This window comes from Pongo abelii, chromosome 13, assembly GCF_028885655.2.
Source record: "Pongo abelii isolate AG06213 chromosome 13, NHGRI_mPonAbe1-v2.0_pri, whole genome shotgun sequence".
Classification (NCBI taxonomy): domain Eukaryota; kingdom Metazoa; phylum Chordata; class Mammalia; order Primates; family Hominidae; genus Pongo; species Pongo abelii.
This window is the reverse complement of record NC_071998.2, coordinates 944,640-966,705: the sequence shown is the minus strand read 5'-3', so window position 1 is coordinate 966,705 and position 22,066 is coordinate 944,640.

Sequence of the window (22,066 nt, the reverse complement as noted above, 5' to 3'; positions counted from 1 at the left end):
CGCTCATATGTATTTTTGTGAGCCGCCACAAAATCAGTTAAACTGTTAAACTGTTTTCCAAACTGCAGAAATGAAAATAAAACCGAAAAGCACTTTTTTTCTCTAAGTTGACTCTTCCATTCCTGCCTCCTGTGCTTTATGTCAGCAAGTGACCCTTTGCTTTATTATAATGCAATATAGTAGAGATGCATCACGTAAGACTAGAGGGAAACCAATTCCAAAACCACCTTTCCTCAAGCCGCCGTTTCTAATGAACACATGGGCAGTTTCAAAGACACAGAGAGAGCCTGTGGATACTTCACGTTCGTTACACATGGTGATTTTCCCAGTGCTTCCGGAGACACTGAAATTGACTTCCAAACATTGCTTTAGAGTATTCTTGATTTCATTCATTCTACCGATGACCCACTCAGAATATCCAACCTGAGTGCAGAGACATTGGAGAAGTTGTTAAAGTATCGGACCGACTAGGTTCGTCACGAGTGACAAAGTTATCGCATACTCTACTTGTACATACTCGGCTTTACCTTGATGATGGAAAAGAGGAATTTTTTGTTACAGAAGAAAGACCTGAGATTTATTATGGAATCACCGTGAATCTTCCCAGCACAGCTCACAGCTATCCACGGTGCTGTTTCAGTCTGTTTACCTTTGCCATGTGCCCCCTGAATCGCAGAGGGTAAGCAAAAAGGATCGAAAAGACCCCATAGTTCAGCCCTAATATTGAATGGAGAGTAACATGTGCTCTTTCTTCCTGAAGCCAGAGATACTCCCGGAAAATATAGTTTTATTTCCTCATACCCTCAGCTCTTGTTCTTAAACTAGGACTTATTGTACATGGAATCTGCCTTCGGGTATTACACAAATTTCTAAACTTTACCAAGTATGGGGAAATTCTGTTTCATACCTCCATATTGTGACGTTGTTCAGCTTTCCTTTTATTTTTACCAACTTTCTTGTAAAGGCATGTAACAAGTTAGACCAGCGTATCTTCGAGACACAAGGAGGGTACAGGTTCCTGGAAGAACTGATGGAGATGGGAGGGCTCTCTCGGGAATTAAAGTGCTCGAGCAACCAAAAGAAGTAAGATCCAAGAGACCTAATATCTCCCAGTCTTTAGATTGCTCTCAGCTCGTTCCATTTCCATGGCACTGAGGAGTCATGGAAGCTGTATTCTGTCAGATGTTGCAGGTCTAGCACTTTCTGAAGAGTAGAGGAAGAGAGAAGCTGGCCCAGGCAGGTTGGTCTGCTGAGGTGGAGACAAGCAATTTTTCCCGGAGCTTCATTACTATCCTTAAAGTACGTTACTATTTGTAATGTACATTTGGAGACTGCCTAGAAAAATGTGGTCTCTGATTGGTGCTGGTTAAGTGGTGACGAGATAACTCAGAAGTAAAGTGAGTGTACCTGAGTACACACACACACACACACACACACACACACACACACATTCATATATATGAAGATGTTTTTTTTCTTTCTTTTTTGAGGCAGAATCCCACTCTGCCGCCCAGGCCGGAGTGCAGTGGCGCAATCTCGGCTCACTGCCAGCTCCGCCTCCCGGGTTCGTGCTCTTCTCCTGCCTCAGCCTCCCGAGTAGCTGAGACTACAAGCGCCTGCCACCACGCCCGGCTAATTTGTGTATGTTTAGCAGAGACGGGGTTTCACCGTGTTAGCCAGGATGGTGTCGATCTCCTGACCTCGTGACCGGCCGCCTCGGCCTCCCAAGGTGCTGGGATTACAGGTCTGAGCCACCACGCCCGGCCTGTACTTGTGTCTTTTCCAAAATTGACTATTTTGGGATAAGCTTAACATCCTCACTGCCTGCCTTTGCCCCCCACAAGTAATTAGCATACGCCTAAATAAAGTTTAAGCAAGCTAGCTCCACTATTCCCAAGCATGTATTATCTAGGGTCTAGTCTTTAGAAGTATAAAGGACAAATCTCAGGAGTACAACTACAGAAAATGTTGTACCCAAACTGGAAAGGCTTAAGTGATCAATTGACGGATTTGTGTTTCCTATGGAAGAGGGTAGAAGGCAGAGTGCTAATATAGATATATAGGGGAGAAGAGGACAGGGCTTTTATGAAATGAATGCAGTCAAATCTTGGGAAAAGTTTCTTTAGTAGCATGAATGTTAGAGAGAGGATTCATGCAATTTCAGCTTTAGCCGTGTCTAAAAATATCAAGACATAGCCAGCAGTTTTTCAAAAATAAACTATTCTCAACAAAACTATTAATGAGACTGATGAGGTGTTTCCTTTATTTTTCTTCTTCCAATTACTTGGGTTTCATAGTCACATATTCAAGGGAGCGTACGGCTGTTTGGTAAAATGAGAGAATTCCACATCATGTTTTTGTTTGTTTGTTTTTAAAGATGAAAGAGCTGAACAACCTTGTTTGGTGTTAGCAATACCACCAGATTGTTCAAATTTCTTTAGAATCGTACTCCTTAAATTACACCGTGATGTAGTTTCAAATATTGTCTGTAACGGCCTGTGAATTGACAGCTCATAAGGACATTCTTCAGTTTGGCTGAAACCAAAAACCTGAAACCGTCGAAATTGAAAAAATATGGGGATTGCCAAATTCTGCTTCCTACACTTTCACCTACCACGCCGTGTTCAAATATTGTGCTTGATAAGTATCGGAAACATAAGGTACTCCTGATTTCAATATAGTTTCACCAAAGTGGTATTCTCTGTGAGAAAGCCATAATCTCATCAGTAATGCCTTTCGAAAAGAAACAAGGGAAAACATGAACTAGCAACTCATCATGACAAGAAAGTAAAACTCAGGAAAAATCCTAAGGCAGAGCAGCTTCAGGCTTCAGTGTGAAACTACCATAGTCTGGGCGCAGTGGCTCATGCCTATAGTCCCTTCACTTTGGGAAGGCAAGTTGGGGCCGATCACCTGAAGTCGGCAGTTGAAGACCACCCTGGCCCAAATGGTGAAACCTCCACTACACTTTAAAAAAAAAAGACAAAAATTTGCCTGGCGTGGTGGCGTGCTCATTTAGTCCCAGCTACTCTGGAGGCTGAGGCAGGAGAATGCCTTGAGCCCAGGATGCGGAGGCTGCAGTGAGCTGAGCTCAGGACACTGTAATCCAGCCTGAGGGACAGAGGGACACTCTGTCTCAAAAATAAATCAATAAGTACATAAATAAATAAAATGAGATGAAATGGAAATAATATTTTCATATTCCCCTCACCCAGCCCATTTTATTTTCAGAGTATTGGATAAACCACCAGTTTCCCTGTGCGTTAGAGATATTTTTTTCTCAGACATTGAAGTTTTCTAAGTGCAACTTCATAAAAAGTCTCATTTTTAGCGTAAATAGTTTCTTTATGGTTGTGAAACGTGAACTTTGCGATTCTGTGAGGAAGACTGAATTCTGAAATACCCCCTGCATTTCCCTCCCCTGGCGTCCCAGGGGAGTCCGTGTTGGGGCTGGGGCCAGGGTCCCCAGGTCGCCGGGGCTGCGTGGGAACCCCAAGCCGGGGAAGCCCCACCTCCCCAGCCCGCGCCCCCGGAGGCCTCCGCGCGGCAGTGGCAGGTGCAAGCCATCCGGGCGCCCCCCCAGGCGCGGCTCCTCCAGGAGCCGGAGCGCTCGTCTGCACTCCCCTACGCCTGCTGGATGAGCTCCTGGCGAGCCCGGAGTTTCTGCAGCGGGCGCAGCCTTTCCTAGAAACGGAGGCCCCTGGGGAGCTGGAGGCCACGGAAGAGGCCGCCTCGCTGGAACCACCCCTCAGCGAGGAAGAATATCGGGCTCTGCTGGAGGAGCTTTAAAAGGACGCGGGGCTGGGACGGGGTCGGTGCAGGGCGGTGGCCGGTGGCCTCTCTTTCGCGGGGAACACCTGGGTCGGCGTGGATGGGCGTGTCTTTCCTCCGGGCCGACCCGCCTGCGATTCCTGCCTTCCAGGTCTAGGCCCGGTGAGACACTCCACAGAGCGGAGAGATGCCATTCTTTCCTGGGCATCCCGGGGATCCCAGCGCCGGCCCAGGTACCAGCAGGTGGGCCGTCTGCTGCGCACGCGCGGGTTCGCGGGCAGCCGCCTAGGCTCTGGGAGCAGCCCGGGCAGAGCTCTCATGCCTTTCCGCCACGGCCTGACCGACCCCTCGCCACCCCCACCCCCCAATCCCTACCCCCGGAAAATGAGTCTTCCCCTGGGCTGGGTGGAGACCCCCTTCCCGCGAAACACCGGGCCCGCGCAGCGTCCGGGCCCGCCATCCCTCCGGCGGCGGCTCGCCTCCTCTGCGCCACCGCTCCACCGTCGCCCGGCCACCCGCCCGCCCGCCCGTGTCCCTGCAGCCTCCCAGCTGCCACCGTGGAGCGCCTGGCGGCTGAACGCAGACCCCAGGCCCCGCGCACGCCGGCGATGCCGACCGTTCCAGGCGGGAGGGAAGGCGGGCAGAGATGGAGAGACGAACGGGAGACCCAGAGGGGCCGAAGGATGGGCGGAGGGAAGTTGGGAGGGAGGGAGGGAGGGAGAGAGAGGGAGGCAGTTAGGAACGGAGGGATAGACAGAGCGACGCAGGGACAGAGGGCGGGCGGGAGGGAGCCAGGGACAGAGGGAGGAAGGCAGAGAGAATAAACGGTCTTTGGCCTCCGGGAGCAACGGGACCCCCGCGCTCCGGGAAAAGGGTAAGCGCCCGGCGCGGGCTGAGGGCTGGGCCCACGGCCGCCGCGTCGGGCCGGCGGGGCACCCATTGGCCCCGATTCCGTGGCCCAAGGAACGGGCGGCTTCCTCAGAGACAAAAGACCGGGACCCGTGTTGCCTTCGGGTTTTCAACCGCGTGGTTCACAGACCGCACATCCCCAGGCTGAGCCTCGCAACGGAGCGCCAGGCCGACAGCCCCGACCACAGAGGAGCCACCCTCAGGATGACTGAAGCGTGATTTGGGATTCCACGCTGCTGTGCCCTCTGCAAGGGGGCATGTTGCTCACGTCTCTCCGGCCCCCGAAAGGCTGAGCATGTTGACTGTTTGCTTCCGGAGCTCTGCGCGCACCCACGGGCATCCAGGGAAGGGTGGAAGACCAGCATGTTGTCTCTTCGCTCTCCTTGCCAGTTTCCAAACCGGCCACACTGCAGACTCCCCATGTTGCGGGACACAGGAAGCCATCGTCAGGCCATCACGCCTGGGATGCATCTTTTCCCCGGGGTCTCGCTCTGGCCTTCTGCGAGAAGACCTCCCAAGGTGCTGGGAATTCAGGTCTGAGCCACCGCTCGCGGCCTGTACTTGTGTCTTTTCCAAAATTGACTATTTTGGGATAAGCTTAACATCCTCACTGCCTGCCTTTGCCCCCCACAAGTAATTAGCATACGCCTAAATAAAGTTTAAGCAAGCTAGCTCCACTATTCCCAAGCATGTATTATCTAGGGTCTAGTCTTTAGAAGTATAAAGGACAAATCTCAGGAGTACAACTACAGAAAATGTTGTACCCAAACTGGAAAGGCTTAAGTGATCAATTGACGGATTTGTGTTTCCTATGGAAGAGGGTAGAAGGCAGAGTGCTAATATAGATATATAGGGGAGAAGAGGACAGGGCTTTTATGAAATGAATGCAGTCAAATCTTGGGAAAAGATTCTTAAGTAGCATGAATGTTAGAGAGAGGATTCATGCAATTTCAACTTTAGCCGTGTCTAAAAATATCAAGACATAGCCAGCAGTTTTTGAAAAATAAACTATTCTCAACAAAACTATTAATGAGACTGATGAGGTGTTTCCTTTATTTTTTTTCTTCCAATTACTTGGGTTTCATAGTCACATATTCAAGGGAGCGTACGGCTGTTTGGTAAAATGAGAGAATTCCACATCATGTTTTTGTTTGTTTGTTTTTAAAGATGAAAGAGCTGAACAACCTTGTTTGGTGTTAGCAATACCACCAGATTGTTCAAATTTCTTTAGAATCGTACTCCTTAAATTACAGTGTGATGTAGTTTCAAAAATTGTCTGTAATGGCCTGTGAATTGACAGCTCATTAGGACATTCTTCAGTTTGGCTGAAACCAAAAACCTGAAACCGTCGAAATTGAAAAAAAATGGGGTTTGCCAAATTCTGCTTCCTACACTTTCACCTACCACGCCGTGTTCAAATATTGTGCTTGATAAGTATCGGAAACATAAGGTACTCCTGATTTCAGTATAGTTTCACCAAAGTGGTATTCTTTGTGAGAAAGCCATAATCTCATCAGTAATCCCTTTCGAAAAGATCCAACGGAAAATATGAACTAGCAACTCATCATGACAAGAACGTAAAACTCAGGAAAAATCCTAAGGCAGAGCAGCTTCAGGCCTCAGTGTGAAACTATCATAGTCTGGGCGCAGTGGCTCACGCCTATAGTCCCTTCACTTTGGAAGGCAAGTTGGGGCAGATCATCTGAAGTTGGCAGTTGAAGACCACCCTGGCCCAAATGGTGAAACCTCCTCTACACTTTATAAAAAAGACAAAAATTTGCCTGGCGTGGTGGCGTACTCATTTAGTCCCAGCTACTCTGGAGGCTGAGGCAGGAGAATGCCTTGGGCCCAGGATGCGGTGGCTGCAGTGAGCTGAGCTCAGGACCTTGTAATCCAGCCTGAGGGACAGAGGGAGACTCTGTCTCAAAAATAAATCAATAAGTACATAAATAAATAAATAAAATGAGATGAAATTGAAATAATATTTTCATATTCCCCTCACCCAGCCCATTTTATTTCCAGAGTATTGGATAAGCCACCTGTTTCCCTGTGCGTTAGGGATATTTTTTTCTCAGACATTGAAGTTTTCTAAGTGCAACTTCTTAAAAAGTCTCATTTTTAGCGTAAATAGTTTCTTTATGGTTGTGAAACGTGAACTTTGCGATTCTGTGAGGAAGACTGAATTCTGAAATACCCCCTGCATTTCCCGCCCCTCGGAGACTCGCCCTGTGTCTGCCCCTCCCTTGGGGGTGGGCAGAAGCGTGAATTGATGAGCCCGCCCAAATCCCTGATTTCCTTAGGGATATCCTGAGCCAATAGCTGCTAAGGGCTGGGTCTAGTTCAATCATCCGAGCTCTTTATAAGGGAGGACTGGAGCTCCCTGAGATGACATTGCCCTGTGGGAGATTCCCCGGCACTGGCCGTGCAGACCCAGGGAGCCTCACAGCCCAGACCTGGGCAACACTTGCAGGAGCCGAGAGCGTCCTCACGGCAGCAGGCAGAACAGACAAGTGGGCCTGGGGCTCACAACCCGAAGGCATTGAATTCTGCCACCACCTCGAGTCAGATCGAAGCCAGACCCTTCTCAGGTGAAGGCAGCGACCACACAGCCAGACCCATCCCGGAGGTCCCTCGTGTGGCTCTGAGCAGGTGGCAGTCACTTGGACTGGTAGAACTTCTGACCTCTGAGCTGGGGTTTGTTTTAAGTGTCCAAAATTTGTGAGAATTTATTCTGCATTGATGTAAAACTAATATACTCTCCATCCACAAGTTTCTTCACATTGTGGAAGTGAGAAAATTCAGCGTGTGTGTTTGTGTGTGGGAAGGGGAGGCAGGGAGCTGTGTCCAGTTATGGCTAAAGTGGCTCAGCAGAAACACGGCAGCTAAAATCTTCGAAAGGTTCTCGCTGCAGATCCGTAATCAAACCACCCCAGCCAGAACTTCTGCCTCTACAGCTGCTGTCACGGGGCAGACTTGAATCTCACCCGTGGAGACGGGCAGGCAAACAGGTGTGTCTGCTGAGATGTTCGCCATGCCCCGAGGTCTGAAGGGCAGCAAGAAGGATGGAATCCCTGAGGACCTAGGTGGGAACTTGGAAGAACCCAGGGATCAGGGAGGTGAGCTCAGGAGTGAGGATGTCACGGACCTCACAGAAGGGGACAAGGAGGCCTCAGCCTCAGCTCCTCCTGCCGCCAAAAGACGGAAAAGACATACCAAAGGAAAGAAGGAGAGGAAGCCCACCGTGGATGCAGAGGAGGCTCAGAGGATGACAGCCCTGCTGTCTGCCATGTCTGAGGAGCAGCTGGCCCGCTACGAAGTGTGTCGCCGGTCAGCTTTCCCAAAAGCACGCATTGCAGGTCTGATGAAGTCTATCACCGGCAGTTCGGTGTCTGAGAACGCCGCCATTGCCATGGCTGGAATCGCCAAGGTCTTTGTTGGAGAGGTGGTGGAAGAGGCCCTGGACGTGTGTGAGATGTGGGGAGAAACGCCCCCGCTGCAGCCCAAGCATTTAAGGGAGGCTGTCCGCAGGTTAAAGCCCAAGGGCCTCTTCCCCAACAGCAACTACCAAAAAATCATGCTCTAGGCCCAAGGCCAGAGGCAAGGGTCTGTTGGTGCAGGAATAAGTACTGCATTCATCTTCCAGCCACAGGACTGTGTTTGCTGGAGCTTCCGCCTCTCAGTCCACCCTGGATTTGCCCACGACCTTAGTGTCTGAAAATGTGAAGTTGCCCTTACCTGGATGAAGACAGCAGACTGTTTCATAGGAGCCTTGGCCAAATGCTTGGGCATCTTCATGGGATATGGAGGCATCTTTCTATGTCTCTCTAGTTGGAAGAATAAAGGTGCCTGGGCCTAGAGCATCCTGTGGACAGGTAGCTGCGTTCAGAGAGGGAAGCCCTTCCCAGGAGTTGTATGGTTTCACGCTGAAGCCTGGTGTAGCCGTGTCTTAGCTTGTAGGCTCATGTCTGGGTTTCAGAAACTGAAGCTTCCGGAAATGTCTCCCAATTGTTGTTCTTCTGTACATTTTCAACGCTCATATGTATTTTTGTGAGCCGCCACAAAATCAGTTAAACTGTTAAACTGTTTTCCAAACTGCAGAAATGAAAATAAAACCGAAAAGCACTTTTTTTCTCTAAGTTGACTCTTCCATTCCTGCCTCCTGTGCTTTATGTCAGCAAGTGACCCTTTGCTTTATTATAATGCAATATAGTAGAGATGCATCACGTAAGACTAGAGGGAAACCAATTCCAAAACCACCTTTCCTCAAGCCGCCGTTTCTAATGAACACATGGGCAGTTTCAAAGACACAGAGAGAGCCTGTGGATACTTCACGTTCGTTACACATGGTGATTTTCCCAGTGCTTCCGGAGACACTGAAATTGACTTCCAAACATTGCTTTAGAGTATTCTTGATTTCATTCATTCTACCGATGACCCACTCAGAATATCCAACCTGAGTGCAGAGACATTGGAGAAGTTGTTAAAGTATCGGACCGACTAGGTTCGTCACGAGTGACAAAGTTATCGCATACTCTACTTGTACATACTCGGCTTTACCTTGATGATGGAAAAGAGGAATTTTTTGTTACAGAAGAAAGACCTGAGATTTATTATGGAATCACCGTGAATCTTCCCAGCACAGCTCACAGCTATCCACGGTGCTGTTTCAGTCTGTTTACCTTTGCCATGTGCCCCCTGAATCGCAGAGGGTAAGCAAAAAGGATCGAAAAGACCCCATAGTTCAGCCCTAATATTGAATGGAGAGTAACATGTGCTCTTTCTTCCTGAAGCCAGAGATACTCCCGGAAAATATAGTTTTATTTCCTCATACCCTCAGCTCTTGTTCTTAAACTAGGACTTATTGTACATGGAATCTGCCTTCGGGTATTACACAAATTTCTAAACTTTACCAAGTATGGGGAAATTCTGTTTCATACCTCCATATTGTGACGTTGTTCAGCTTTCCTTTTATTTTTACCAACTTTCTTGTAAAGGCATGTAACAAGTTAGACCAGCGTATCTTCGAGACACAAGGAGGGTACAGGTTCCTGGAAGAACTGATGGAGATGGGAGGGCTCTCTCGGGAATTAAAGTGCTCGAGCAACCAAAAGAAGTAAGATCCAAGAGACCTAATATCTCCCAGTCTTTAGATTGCTCTCAGCTCGTTCCATTTCCATGGCACTGAGGAGTCATGGAAGCTGTATTCTGTCAGATGTTGCAGGTCTAGCACTTTCTGAAGAGTAGAGGAAGAGAGAAGCTGGCCCAGGCAGGTTGGTCTGCTGAGGTGGAGACAAGCAATTTTTCCCGGAGCTTCATTACTATCCTTAAAGTACGTTACTATTTGTAATGTACATTTGGAGACTGCCTAGAAAAATGTGGTCTCTGATTGGTGCTGGTTAAGTGGTGACGAGATAACTCAGAAGTAAAGTGAGTGTACCTGAGTACACACACACACACACACACACACACACACACACATTCATATATATGAAGATGTTTTTTTTCTTTCTTTTTTGAGGCAGAATCCCACTCTGCCGCCCAGGCCGGAGTGCAGTGGCGCAATCTCGGCTCACTGCCAGCTCCGCCTCCCGGGTTCGTGCTCTTCTCCTGCCTCAGCCTCCCGAGTAGCTGAGACTACAAGCGCCTGCCACCACGCCCGGCTAATTTGTGTATGTTTAGCAGAGACGGGGTTTCACCGTGTTAGCCAGGATGGTGTCGATCTCCTGACCTCGTTACCGGCCGCCTCGGCCTCCCAAGGTGCTGGGATTACAGGTCTGAGCCACCACGCCCGGCCTGTACTTGTGTCTTTTCCAAAATTGACTATTTTGGGATAAGCTTAACATCCTCACTGCCTGCCTTTGCCCCCCACAAGTAATTAGCATACGCCTAAATAAAGTTTAAGCAAGCTAGCTCCACTATTCCCAAGCATGTATTATCTAGGGTCTAGTCTTTAGAAGTATAAAGGACAAATCTCAGGAGTACAACTACAGAAAATGTTGTACCCAAACTGGAAAGGCTTAAGTGATCAATTGACGGATTTGTGTTTCCTATGGAAGAGGGTAGAAGGCAGAGTGCTAATATAGATATATAGGGGAGAAGAGGACAGGGCTTTTATGAAATGAATGCAGTCAAATCTTGGGAAAAGTTTCTTTAGTAGCATGAATGTTAGAGAGAGGATTCATGCAATTTCAGCTTTAGCCGTGTCTAAAAATATCAAGACATAGCCAGCAGTTTTTCAAAAATAAACTATTCTCAACAAAACTATTAATGAGACTGATGAGGTGTTTCCTTTATTTTTCTTCTTCCAATTACTTGGGTTTCATAGTCACATATTCAAGGGAGCGTACGGCTGTTTGGTAAAATGAGAGAATTCCACATCATGTTTTTGTTTGTTTGTTTTTAAAGATGAAAGAGCTGAACAACCTTGTTTGGTGTTAGCAATACCACCAGATTGTTCAAATTTCTTTAGAATCGTACTCCTTAAATTACACCGTGATGTAGTTTCAAATATTGTCTGTAACGGCCTGTGAATTGACAGCTCATAAGGACATTCTTCAGTTTGGCTGAAACCAAAAACCTGAAACCGTCGAAATTGAAAAAATATGGGGATTGCCAAATTCTGCTTCCTACACTTTCACCTACCACGCCGTGTTCAAATATTGTGCTTGATAAGTATCGGAAACATAAGGTACTCCTGATTTCAATATAGTTTCACCAAAGTGGTATTCTCTGTGAGAAAGCCATAATCTCATCAGTAATGCCTTTCGAAAAGAAACAAGGGAAAACATGAACTAGCAACTCATCATGACAAGAAAGTAAAACTCAGGAAAAATCCTAAGGCAGAGCAGCTTCAGGCTTCAGTGTGAAACTACCATAGTCTGGGCGCAGTGGCTCATGCCTATAGTCCCTTCACTTTGGGAAGGCAAGTTGGGGCCGATCACCTGAAGTCGGCAGTTGAAGACCACCCTGGCCCAAATGGTGAAACCTCCACTACACTTTAAAAAAAAAAGACAAAAATTTGCCTGGCGTGGTGGCGTGCTCATTTAGTCCCAGCTACTCTGGAGGCTGAGGCAGGAGAATGCCTTGAGCCCAGGATGCGGAGGCTGCAGTGAGCTGAGCTCAGGACACTGTAATCCAGCCTGAGGGACAGAGGGACACTCTGTCTCAAAAATAAATCAATAAGTACATAAATAAATAAAATGAGATGAAATGGAAATAATATTTTCATATTCCCCTCACCCAGCCCATTTTATTTTCAGAGTATTGGATAAACCACCAGTTTCCCTGTGCGTTAGAGATATTTTTTTCTCAGACATTGAAGTTTTCTAAGTGCAACTTCATAAAAAGTCTCATTTTTAGCGTAAATAGTTTCTTTATGGTTGTGAAACGTGAACTTTGCGATTCTGTGAGGAAGACTGAATTCTGAAATACCCCCTGCATTTCCCTCCCCTGGCGTCCCAGGGGAGTCCGTGTTGGGGCTGGGGCCAGGGTCCCCAGGTCGCCGGGGCTGCGTGGGAACCCCAAGCCGGGGAAGCCCCACCTCCCCAGCCCGCGCCCCCGGAGGCCTCCGCGCGGCAGTGGCAGGTGCAAGCCATCCGGGCGCCCCCCCAGGCGCGGCTCCTCCAGGAGCCGGAGCGCTCGTCTGCACTCCCCTACGCCTGCTGGATGAGCTCCTGGCGAGCCCGGAGTTTCTGCAGCGGGCGCAGCCTTTCCTAGAAACGGAGGCCCCTGGGGAGCTGGAGGCCACGGAAGAGGCCGCCTCGCTGGAACCACCCCTCAGCGAGGAAGAATATCGGGCTCTGCTGGAGGAGCTTTAAAAGGACGCGGGGCTGGGACGGGGTCGGTGCAGGGCGGTGGCCGGTGGCCTCTCTTTCGCGGGGAACACCTGGGTCGGCGTGGATGGGCGTGTCTTCCCTCCGGGCCGACCCGCCTGCGATTCCTGCCTTCCAGGTCTAGGCCCGGTGAGACACTCCACAGAGCGGAGAGATGCCATTCTTTCCTGGGCATCCCGGGGATCCCAGCGCCGGCCCAGGTACCAGCAGGTGGGCCGTCTGCTGCGCACGCGCGGGTTCGCGGGCAGCCGCCTAGGCTCTGGGAGCAGCCCGGGCAGAGCTCTCATGCCTTTCCGCCACGGCCTGACCGACCCCTCGCCACCCCCACCCCCCAATCCCTACCCCCGGAAAATGAGTCTTCCCCTGGGCTGGGTGGAGACCCCCTTCCCGCGAAACACCGGGCCCGCGCAGCGTCCGGGCCCGCCATCCCTCCGGCGGCGGCTCGCCTCCTCTGCGCCTCCGCTCCACCGTCGCCCGGCCGCCCGCCCGCCCGCCCGTGTCCCTGCAGCCTCCCAGCTGCCACCGTGGAGCGCCTGGCGGCTGAACGCAGACCCCAGGCCCCGCGCACGCCGGCGATGCCGACCGTTCCAGGCGGGAGGGAAGGCGGGCAGAGATGGAGAGACGAACGGGAGACCCAGAGGGGCCGAAGGATGGGCGGAGGGAAGTTGGGAGGGAGGGAGGGAGGGAGAGAGAGGGAGGCAGTTAGGAACGGAGGGATAGACAGAGCGACGCAGGGACAGAGGGCGGGCGGGAGGGAGCCAGGGACAGAGGGAGGAAGGCAGAGAGAATAAACGGTCTTTGGCCTCCGGGAGCAACGGGACCCCCGCGCTCCGGGAAAAGGGTAAGCGCCCGGCGCGGGCTGAGGGCTGGGCCCACGGCCGCCGCGTCGGGCCGGCGGGGCACCCATTGGCCCCGATTCCGTGGCCCAAGGAACGGGCGGCTTCCTCAGAGACAAAAGACCGGGACCCGTGTTGCCTTCGGGTTTTCAACCGCGTGGTTCACAGACCGCACATCCCCAGGCTGAGCCTCGCAACGGAGCGCCAGGCCGACAGCCCCGACCACAGAGGAGCCACCCTCAGGATGACTGAAGCGTGATTTGGGATTCCACGCTGCTGTGCCCTCTGCAAGGGGGCATGTTGCTCACGTCTCTCCGGCCCCCGAAAGGCTGAGCATGTTGACTGTTTGCTTCCGGAGCTCTGCGCGCACCCACGGGCATCCAGGGAAGGGTGGAAGACCAGCATGTTGTCTCTTCGCTCTCCTTGCCAGTTTCCAAACCGGCCACACTGCAGACTCCCCATGTTGCGGGACACAGGAAGCCATCGTCAGGCCATCACGCCTGGGATGCATCTTTTCCCCGGGGTCTCGCTCTGGCCTTCTGCGAGAAGACCTCCCAAGGTGCTGGGAATTCAGGTCTGAGCCACCGCTCGCGGCCTGTACTTGTGTCTTTTCCAAAATTGACTATTTTGGGATAAGCTTAACATCCTCACTGCCTGCCTTTGCCCCCCACAAGTAATTAGCATACGCCTAAATAAAGTTTAAGCAAGCTAGCTCCACTATTCCCAAGCATGTATTATCTAGGGTCTAGTCTTTAGAAGTATAAAGCACAAATCTCAGGAGTACAACTACAGAAAATGTTGTACCCATACTGGAAAGGCTTAAGTGATCAATTGACGGATTTGTGTTTCCTATGGAAGAGGGTAGAAGGCAGAGTGCTAATATAGATATATAGGGGAGAAGAGGACAGGGCTTTTATGAAATGAATGCAGTCAAATCTTGGGAAAAGATTCTTAAGTAGCATGAATGTTAGAGAGAGGATTCATGCAATTTCAACTTTAGCCGTGTCTAAAAATATCAAGACATAGCCAGCAGTTTTTGAAAAATAAACTATTCTCAACAAAACTATTAATGAGACTGATGAGGTGTTTCCTTTATTTTTTTTCTTCCAATTACTTGGGTTTCATAGTCACATATTCAAGGGAGCGTACGGCTGTTTGGTAAAATGAGAGAATTCCACATCATGTTTTTGTTTGTTTGTTTTTAAAGATGAAAGAGCTGAACAACCTTGTTTGGTGTTAGCAATACCACCAGATTGTTCAAATTTCTTTAGAATCGTACTCCTTAAATTACAGTGTGATGTAGTTTCAAAAATTGTCTGTAATGGCCTGTGAATTGACAGCTCATTAGGACATTCTTCAGTTTGGCTGAAACCAAAAACCTGAAACCGTCGAAATTGAAAAAAAATGGGGTTTGCCAAATTCTGCTTCCTACACTTTCACCTACCACGCCGTGTTCAAATATTGTGCTTGATAAGTATCGGAAACATAAGGTACTCCTGATTTCAGTATAGTTTCACCAAAGTGGTATTCTTTGTGAGAAAGCCATAATCTCATCAGTAATCCCTTTCGAAAAGATCCAACGGAAAATATGAACTAGCAACTCATCATGACAAGAACGTAAAACTCAGGAAAAATCCTAAGGCAGAGCAGCTTCAGGCCTCAGTGTGAAACTATCATAGTCTGGGCGCAGTGGCTCACGCCTATAGTCCCTTCACTTTGGAAGGCAAGTTGGGGCAGATCATCTGAAGTTGGCAGTTGAAGACCACCCTGGCCCAAATGGTGAAACCTCCTCTACACTTTATAAAAAAGACAAAAATTTGCCTGGCGTGGTGGCGTACTCATTTAGTCCCAGCTACTCTGGAGGCTGAGGCAGGAGAATGCCTTGGGCCCAGGATGCGGAGGCTGCAGTGAGCTGAGCTCAGGACACTGTAATCCAGCCTGAGGGACAGAGGGAGACTCTGTCTCAAAAATAAATCAATAAGTACATAAATAAATAAATAAAATGAGATGAAATTGAAATAATATTTTCATATTCCCCTCACCCAGCCCATTTTATTTCCAGAGTATTGGATAAGCCACCTGTTTCCCTGTGCGTTAGGGATATTTTTTTCTCAGACATTGAAGTTTTCTAAGTGCAACTTCTTAAAAAGTCTCATTTTTAGCGTAAATAGTTTCTTTATGGTTGTGAAACGTGAACTTTGCGATTCTGTGAGGAAGACTGAATTCTGAAATACCCCCTGCATTTCCCGCCCCTCGGAGACTCGCCCTGTGTCTGCCCCTCCCTTGGGGGTGGGCGGAAGCGTGAATTGATGAGCCCGCCCAAATCCCTGATTTCCTTAGGGATATCCTGAGCCAATAGCTGCTAAGGGCTGGGTCTAGTTCAATCATCCGAGCTCTTTATAAGGGAGGACTGGAGCTCCCTGAGATGACATTGCCCTGTGGGAGATTCCCCGGCACTGGCCGTGCAGACCCAGGGAGCCTCAAAGCCCAGACCTGGGCAACACTTGCAGGAGCCGAGAGCGTCCTCACGGCAGCAGGCAGAACAGACAAGTGGGCCTGGGGCTCACAACCCGAAGGCATTGAATTCTGCCACCACCTCGAGTCAGATCGAAGCCAGACCCTTCTCAGGTGAAGGCAGCGACCACACAGCCAGACCCATCCCGGAGGTCCCTCGTGTGGCTCTGAGCAGGTGGCAGTCACTTGGACTGGTAGAACTTCTGACCTCTGAGCTGGGGTTTGTTTTAAGTGTCCAAAATTTGTGAGAATTTATTCTGCATTGATGTAAAACTAATATACTCTCCATCCACAAGTTTCTTCACATTGTGGAAGTGAGAAAATTCAGCGTGTGTGTTTGTGTGTGGGAAGGGGAGGCAGGGAGCTGTGTCCAGTTATGGCTAAAGTGGCTCAGCAGAAACACGGCAGCTAAAATCTTCGAAAGGTTCTCGCTGCAGATCCGTAATCAAACCACCCCAGCCAGAACTTCTGCCTCTACAGCTGCTGTCACGGGGCAGACTTGAATCTCACCCGTGGAGACGGGCAGGCAAACAGGTGTGTCTGCTGAGATGTTCGCCATGCCCCGAGGTCTGAAGGGCAGCAAGAAGGATGGAATCCCTGAGGACCTAGGTGGGAACTTGGAAGAACCCAGGGATCAGGGAGGTGAGCTCAGGAGTGAGGATGTCACGGACCTCACAGAAGGGGACAAGGAGGCCTCAGCCTCAGCTCCTCCTGCCGCCAAAAGACGGAAAAGACATACCAAAGGAAAGAAGGAGAGGAAGCCCACCGTGGATGCAGAGGAGGCTCAGAGGATGACAGCCCTGCTGTCTGCCATGTCTGAGGAGCAGCTGGCCCGCTACGAAGTGTGTCGCCGGTCAGCTTTCCCAAAAGCACGCATTGCAGGTCTGATGAAGTCTATCACCGGCAGTTCGGTGTCTGAGAACGCCGCCATTGCCATGGCTGGAATCGCCAAGGTCTTTGTTGGAGAGGTGGTGGAAGAGGCCCTGGACGTGTGTGAGATGTGGGGAGAAACGCCCCCGCTGCAGCCCAAGCATTTAAGGGAGGCTGTCCGCAGGTTAAAGCCCAAGGGCCTCTTCCCCAACAGCAACTACCAAAAAATCATGCTCTAGGCCCAAGGCCAGAGGCAAGGGTCTGTTGGTGCAGGAATAAGTACTGCATTCATCTTCCAGCCACAGGACTGTGTTTGCTGGAGCTTCCGCCTCTCAGTCCACCCTGGATTTGCCCACGACCTTAGTGTCTGAAAATGTGAAGTTGCCCTTACCTGGATGAAGACAGCAGACTGTTTCATAGGAGCCTTGGCCAAATGCTTGGGCATCTTCATGGGATATGGAGGCATCTTTCTATGTCTCTCTAGTTGGAAGAATAAAGGTGCCTGGGCCTAGAGCATCCTGTGGACAGGTAGCTGCGTTCAGAGAGGGAAGCCCTTCCCAGGAGTTGTATGGTTTCACGCTGAAGCCTGGTGTAGCCGTGTCTTAGCTTGTAGGCTCATGTCTGGGTTTCAGAAACTGAAGCTTCCGGAAATGTCTCCCAATTGTTGTTCTTCTGTACATTTTCAACGCTCATATGTATTTTTGTGAGCCGCCACAAAATCAGTTAAACTGTTAAACTGTTTTCCAAACTGCAGAAATGAAAATAAAACCGAAAAGCACTTTTTTTCTCTAAGTTGACTCTTCCATTCCTGCCTCCTGTGCTTTATGTCAGCAAGTGACCCTTTGCTTTATTATAATGCAATATAGTAGAGATGCATCACGTAAGACTAGAGGGAAACCAATTCCAAAACCACCTTTCCTCAAGCCGCCGTTTCTAATGAACACATGGGCAGTTTCAAAGACACAGAGAGAGCCTGTGGATACTTCACGTTCGTTACACATGGTGATTTTCCCAGTGCTTCCGGAGACACTGAAATTGACTTCCAAACATTGCTTTAGAGTATTCTTGATTTCATTCATTCTACCGATGACCCACTCAGAATATCCAACCTGAGTGCAGAGACATTGGAGAAGTTGTTAAAGTATCGGACCGACTAGGTTCGTCACGAGTGACAAAGTTATCGCATACTCTACTTGTACATACTCGGCTTTACCTTGATGATGGAAAAGAGGAATTTTTTGTTACAGAAGAAAGACCTGAGATTTATTATGGAATCACCGTGAATCTTCCCAGCACAGCTCACAGCTATCCACGGTGCTGTTTCAGTCTGTTTACCTTTGCCATGTGCCCCCTGAATCGCAGAGGGTAAGCAAAAAGGATCGAAAAGACCCCATAGTTCAGCCCTAATATTGAATGGAGAGTAACATGTGCTCTTTCTTCCTGAAGCCAGAGATACTCCCGGAAAATATAGTTTTATTTCCTCATACCCTCAGCTCTTGTTCTTAAACTAGGACTTATTGTACATGGAATCTGCCTTCGGGTATTACACAAATTTCTAAACTTTACCAAGTATGGGGAAATTCTGCTTCATACCTCCATATTGTGACGTTGTTCAGCTTTCCTTTTATTTTTACCAACTTTCTTGTAAAGGCATGTAACAAGTTAGACCAGCGTATCTTCGAGACACAAGGAGGGTACAGGTTCCTGGAAGAACTGATGGAGATGGGAGGGCTCTCTCGGGAATTAAAGTGCTCGAGCAACCAAAAGAAGTAAGATCCAAGAGACCTAATATCTCCCAGTCTTTAGATTGCTCTCAGCTCGTTCCATTTCCATGGCACTGAGGAGTCATGGAAGCTGTATTCTGTCAGATGTTGCAGGTCTAGCACTTTCTGAAGAGTAGAGGAAGAGAGAAGCTGGCCCAGGCAGGTTGGTCTGCTGAGGTGGAGACAAGCAATTTTTCCCGGAGCTTCATTACTATCCTTAAAGTACGTTACTATTTGTAATGTACATTTGGAGACTGCCTAGAAAAATGTGGTCTCTGATTGGTGCTGGTTAAGTGGTGACGAGATAACTCAGAAGTAAAGTGAGTGTACCTGAGTACACACACACACACACACACACACACACACACACACATTCATATATATGAAGATGTTTTTTTTCTTTCTTTTTTGAGGCAGAATCCCACTCTGCCGCCCAGGCCGGAGTGCAGTGGCGCAATCTCGGCTCACTGCCAGCTCCGCCTCCCGGGTTCGTGCTCTTCTCCTGCCTCAGCCTCCCGAGTAGCTGAGACTACAAGCGCCTGCCACCACGCCCGGCTAATTTGTGTATGTTTAGCAGAGACGGGGTTTCACCGTGTTAGCCAGGATGGTGTCGATCTCCTGACCTCGTGACCGGCCGCCTCGGCCTCCCAAGGTGCCGGGATTACAGGTCTGAGCCACCACGCCCGGCCTGTACTTGTGTCTTTTCCAAAATTGACTATTTTGGGATAAGCTTAACATCCTCACTGCCTGCCTTTGCCCCCCACAAGTAATTAGCATACGCCTAAATAAAGTTTAAGCAAGCTAGCTCCACTATTCCCAAGCATGTATTATCTAGGGTCTAGTCTTTAGAAGTATAAAGGACAAATCTCAGGAGTACAACTACAGAAAATGTTGTACCCAAACTGGAAAGGCTTAAGTGATCAATTGACGGATTTGTGTTTCCTATGGAAGAGGGTAGAAAGCAGAGTGCTAATATAGATATATAGGGGAGAAGAGGACAGGGCTTTTATGAAATGAATGCAGTCAAATCTTGGGAAAAGTTTCTTTAGTAGCATGAATGTTAGAGAGAGGATTCATGCAATTTCAGCTTTAGCCGTGTCTAAAAATATCAAGACATAGCCAGCAGTTTTTCAAAAATAAACTATTCTCAACAAAACTATTAATGAGACTGATGAGGTGTTTCCTTTATTTTTCTTCTTCCAATTACTTGGGTTTCATAGTCACATATTCAAGGGAGCGTACGGCTGTTTGGTAAAATGAGAGAATTCCACATCATGTTTTTGTTTGTTTGTTTTTAAAGATGAAAGAGCTGAACAACCTTGTTTGGTGTTAGCAATACCACCAGATTGTTCAAATTTCTTTAGAATCGTACTCCTTAAATTACACCGTGATGTAGTTTCAAATATTGTCTGTAACGGCCTGTGAATTGACAGCTCATAAGGACATTCTTCAGTTTGGCTGAAACCAAAAACCTGAAACCGTCGAAATTGAAAAAATATGGGGATTGCCAAATTCTGCTTCCTACACTTTCACCTACCACGCCGTGTTCAAATATTGTGCTTGATAAGTATCGGAAACATAAGGTACTCCTGATTTCAATATAGTTTCACCAAAGTGGTATTCTCTGTGAGAAAGCCATAATCTCATCAGTAATGCCTTTCGAAAAGAAACAAGGGAAAACATGAACTAGCAACTCATCATGACAAGAAAGTAAAACTCAGGAAAAATCCTAAGGCAGAGCAGCTTCAGGCTTCAGTGTGAAACTACCATAGTCTGGGCGCAGTGGCTCATGCCTATAGTCCCTTCACTTTGGGAAGGCAAGTTGGGGCAGATCACCTGAAGTCGGCAGTTGAAGACCACCCTGGCCCAAATGGTGAAACCTCCACTACACTTTAAAAAAAAAAGACAAAAATTTGCCTGGCGTGGTGGCGTGCTCATTTAGTCCCAGCTACTCTGGAGGCTGAGGCAGGAGAATGCCTTGAGCCCAGGATGCGGAGGCTGCAGTGAGCTGAGCTCAGGACACTGTAATCCAGCCTGAGGGACAGAGGGACACTCTGTCTCAAAAATAAATCAATAAGTACATAAATAAATAAAATGAGATGAAATGGAAATAATATTTTCATATTCCCCTCACCCAGCCCATTTTATTTTCAGAGTATTGGATAAACCACCAGTTTCCCTGTGCGTTAGAGATATTTTTTTCTCAGACATTGAAGTTTTCTAAGTGCAACTTCATAAAAAGTCTCATTTTTAGCGTAAATAGTTTCTTTATGGTTGTGAAACGTGAACTTTGCGATTCTGTGAGGAAGACTGAATTCTGAAATACCCCCTGCATTTCCCTCCCCTGGCGTCCCAGGGGAGTCCGTGTTGGGGCTGGGGCCAGGGTCCCCAGGTCGCCGGGGCTGCGTGGGAACCCCAAGCCGGGGAAGCCCCACCTCCCCAGCCCGCGCCCCCGGAGGCCTCCGCGCGGCAGTGGCAGGTGCAAGCCATCCGGGCGCCCCCCCAGGCGCGGCTCCTCCAGGAGCCGGAGCGCTCGTCTGCACTCCCCTACGCCTGCTGGATGAGCTCCTGGCGAGCCCGGAGTTTCTGCAGCGGGCGCAGCCTTTCCTAGAAACGGAGGCCCCTGGGGAGCTGGAGGCCACGGAAGAGGCCGCCTCGCTGGAACCACCCCTCAGCGAGGAAGAATATCGGGCTCTGCTGGAGGAGCTTTAAAAGGACGCGGGGCTGGGACGGGGTCGGTGCAGGGCGGTGGCCGGTGGCCTCTCTTTCGCGGGGAACACCTGGGTCGGCGTGGATGGGCGTGTCTTCCCTCCGGGCCGACCCGCCTGCGATTCCTGCCTTCCAGGTCTAGGCCCGGTGAGACACTCCACAGAGCGGAGAGATGCCATTCTTTCCTGGGCATCCCGGGGATCCCAGCGCCGGCCCAGGTACCAGCAGGTGGGCCGTCTGCTGCGCACGCGCGGGTTCGCGGGCAGCCGCCTAGGCTCTGGGAGCAGCCCGGGCAGAGCTCTCATGCCTTTCCGCCACGGCCTGACCGACCCCTCGCCACCCCCACCCCCCAATCCCTACCCCCGGAAAATGAGTCTTCCCCTGGGCTGGGTGGAGACCCCCTTCCCGCGAAACACCGGGCCCGCGCAGCGTCCGGGCCCGCCATCCCTCCGGCGGCGGCTCGCCTCCTCTGCGCCTCCGCTCCACCGTCGCCCGGCCGCCCGCCCGCCCGCCCGTGTCCCTGCAGCCTCCCAGCTGCCACCGTGGAGCGCCTGGCGGCTGAACGCAGACCCCAGGCCCCGCGCACGCCGGCGATGCCGACCGTTCCAGGCGGGAGGGAAGGCGGGCAGAGATGGAGAGACGAACGGGAGACCCAGAGGGGCCGAAGGATGGGCGGAGGGAAGTTGGGAGGGAGGGAGGGAGGGAGAGAGAGGGAGGCAGTTAGGAACGGAGGGATAGACAGAGCGACGCAGGGACAGAGGGCGGGCGGGAGGGAGCCAGGGACAGAGGGAGGAAGGCAGAGAGAATAAACGGTCTTTGGCCTCCGGGAGCAACGGGACCCCCGCGCTCCGGGAAAAGGGTA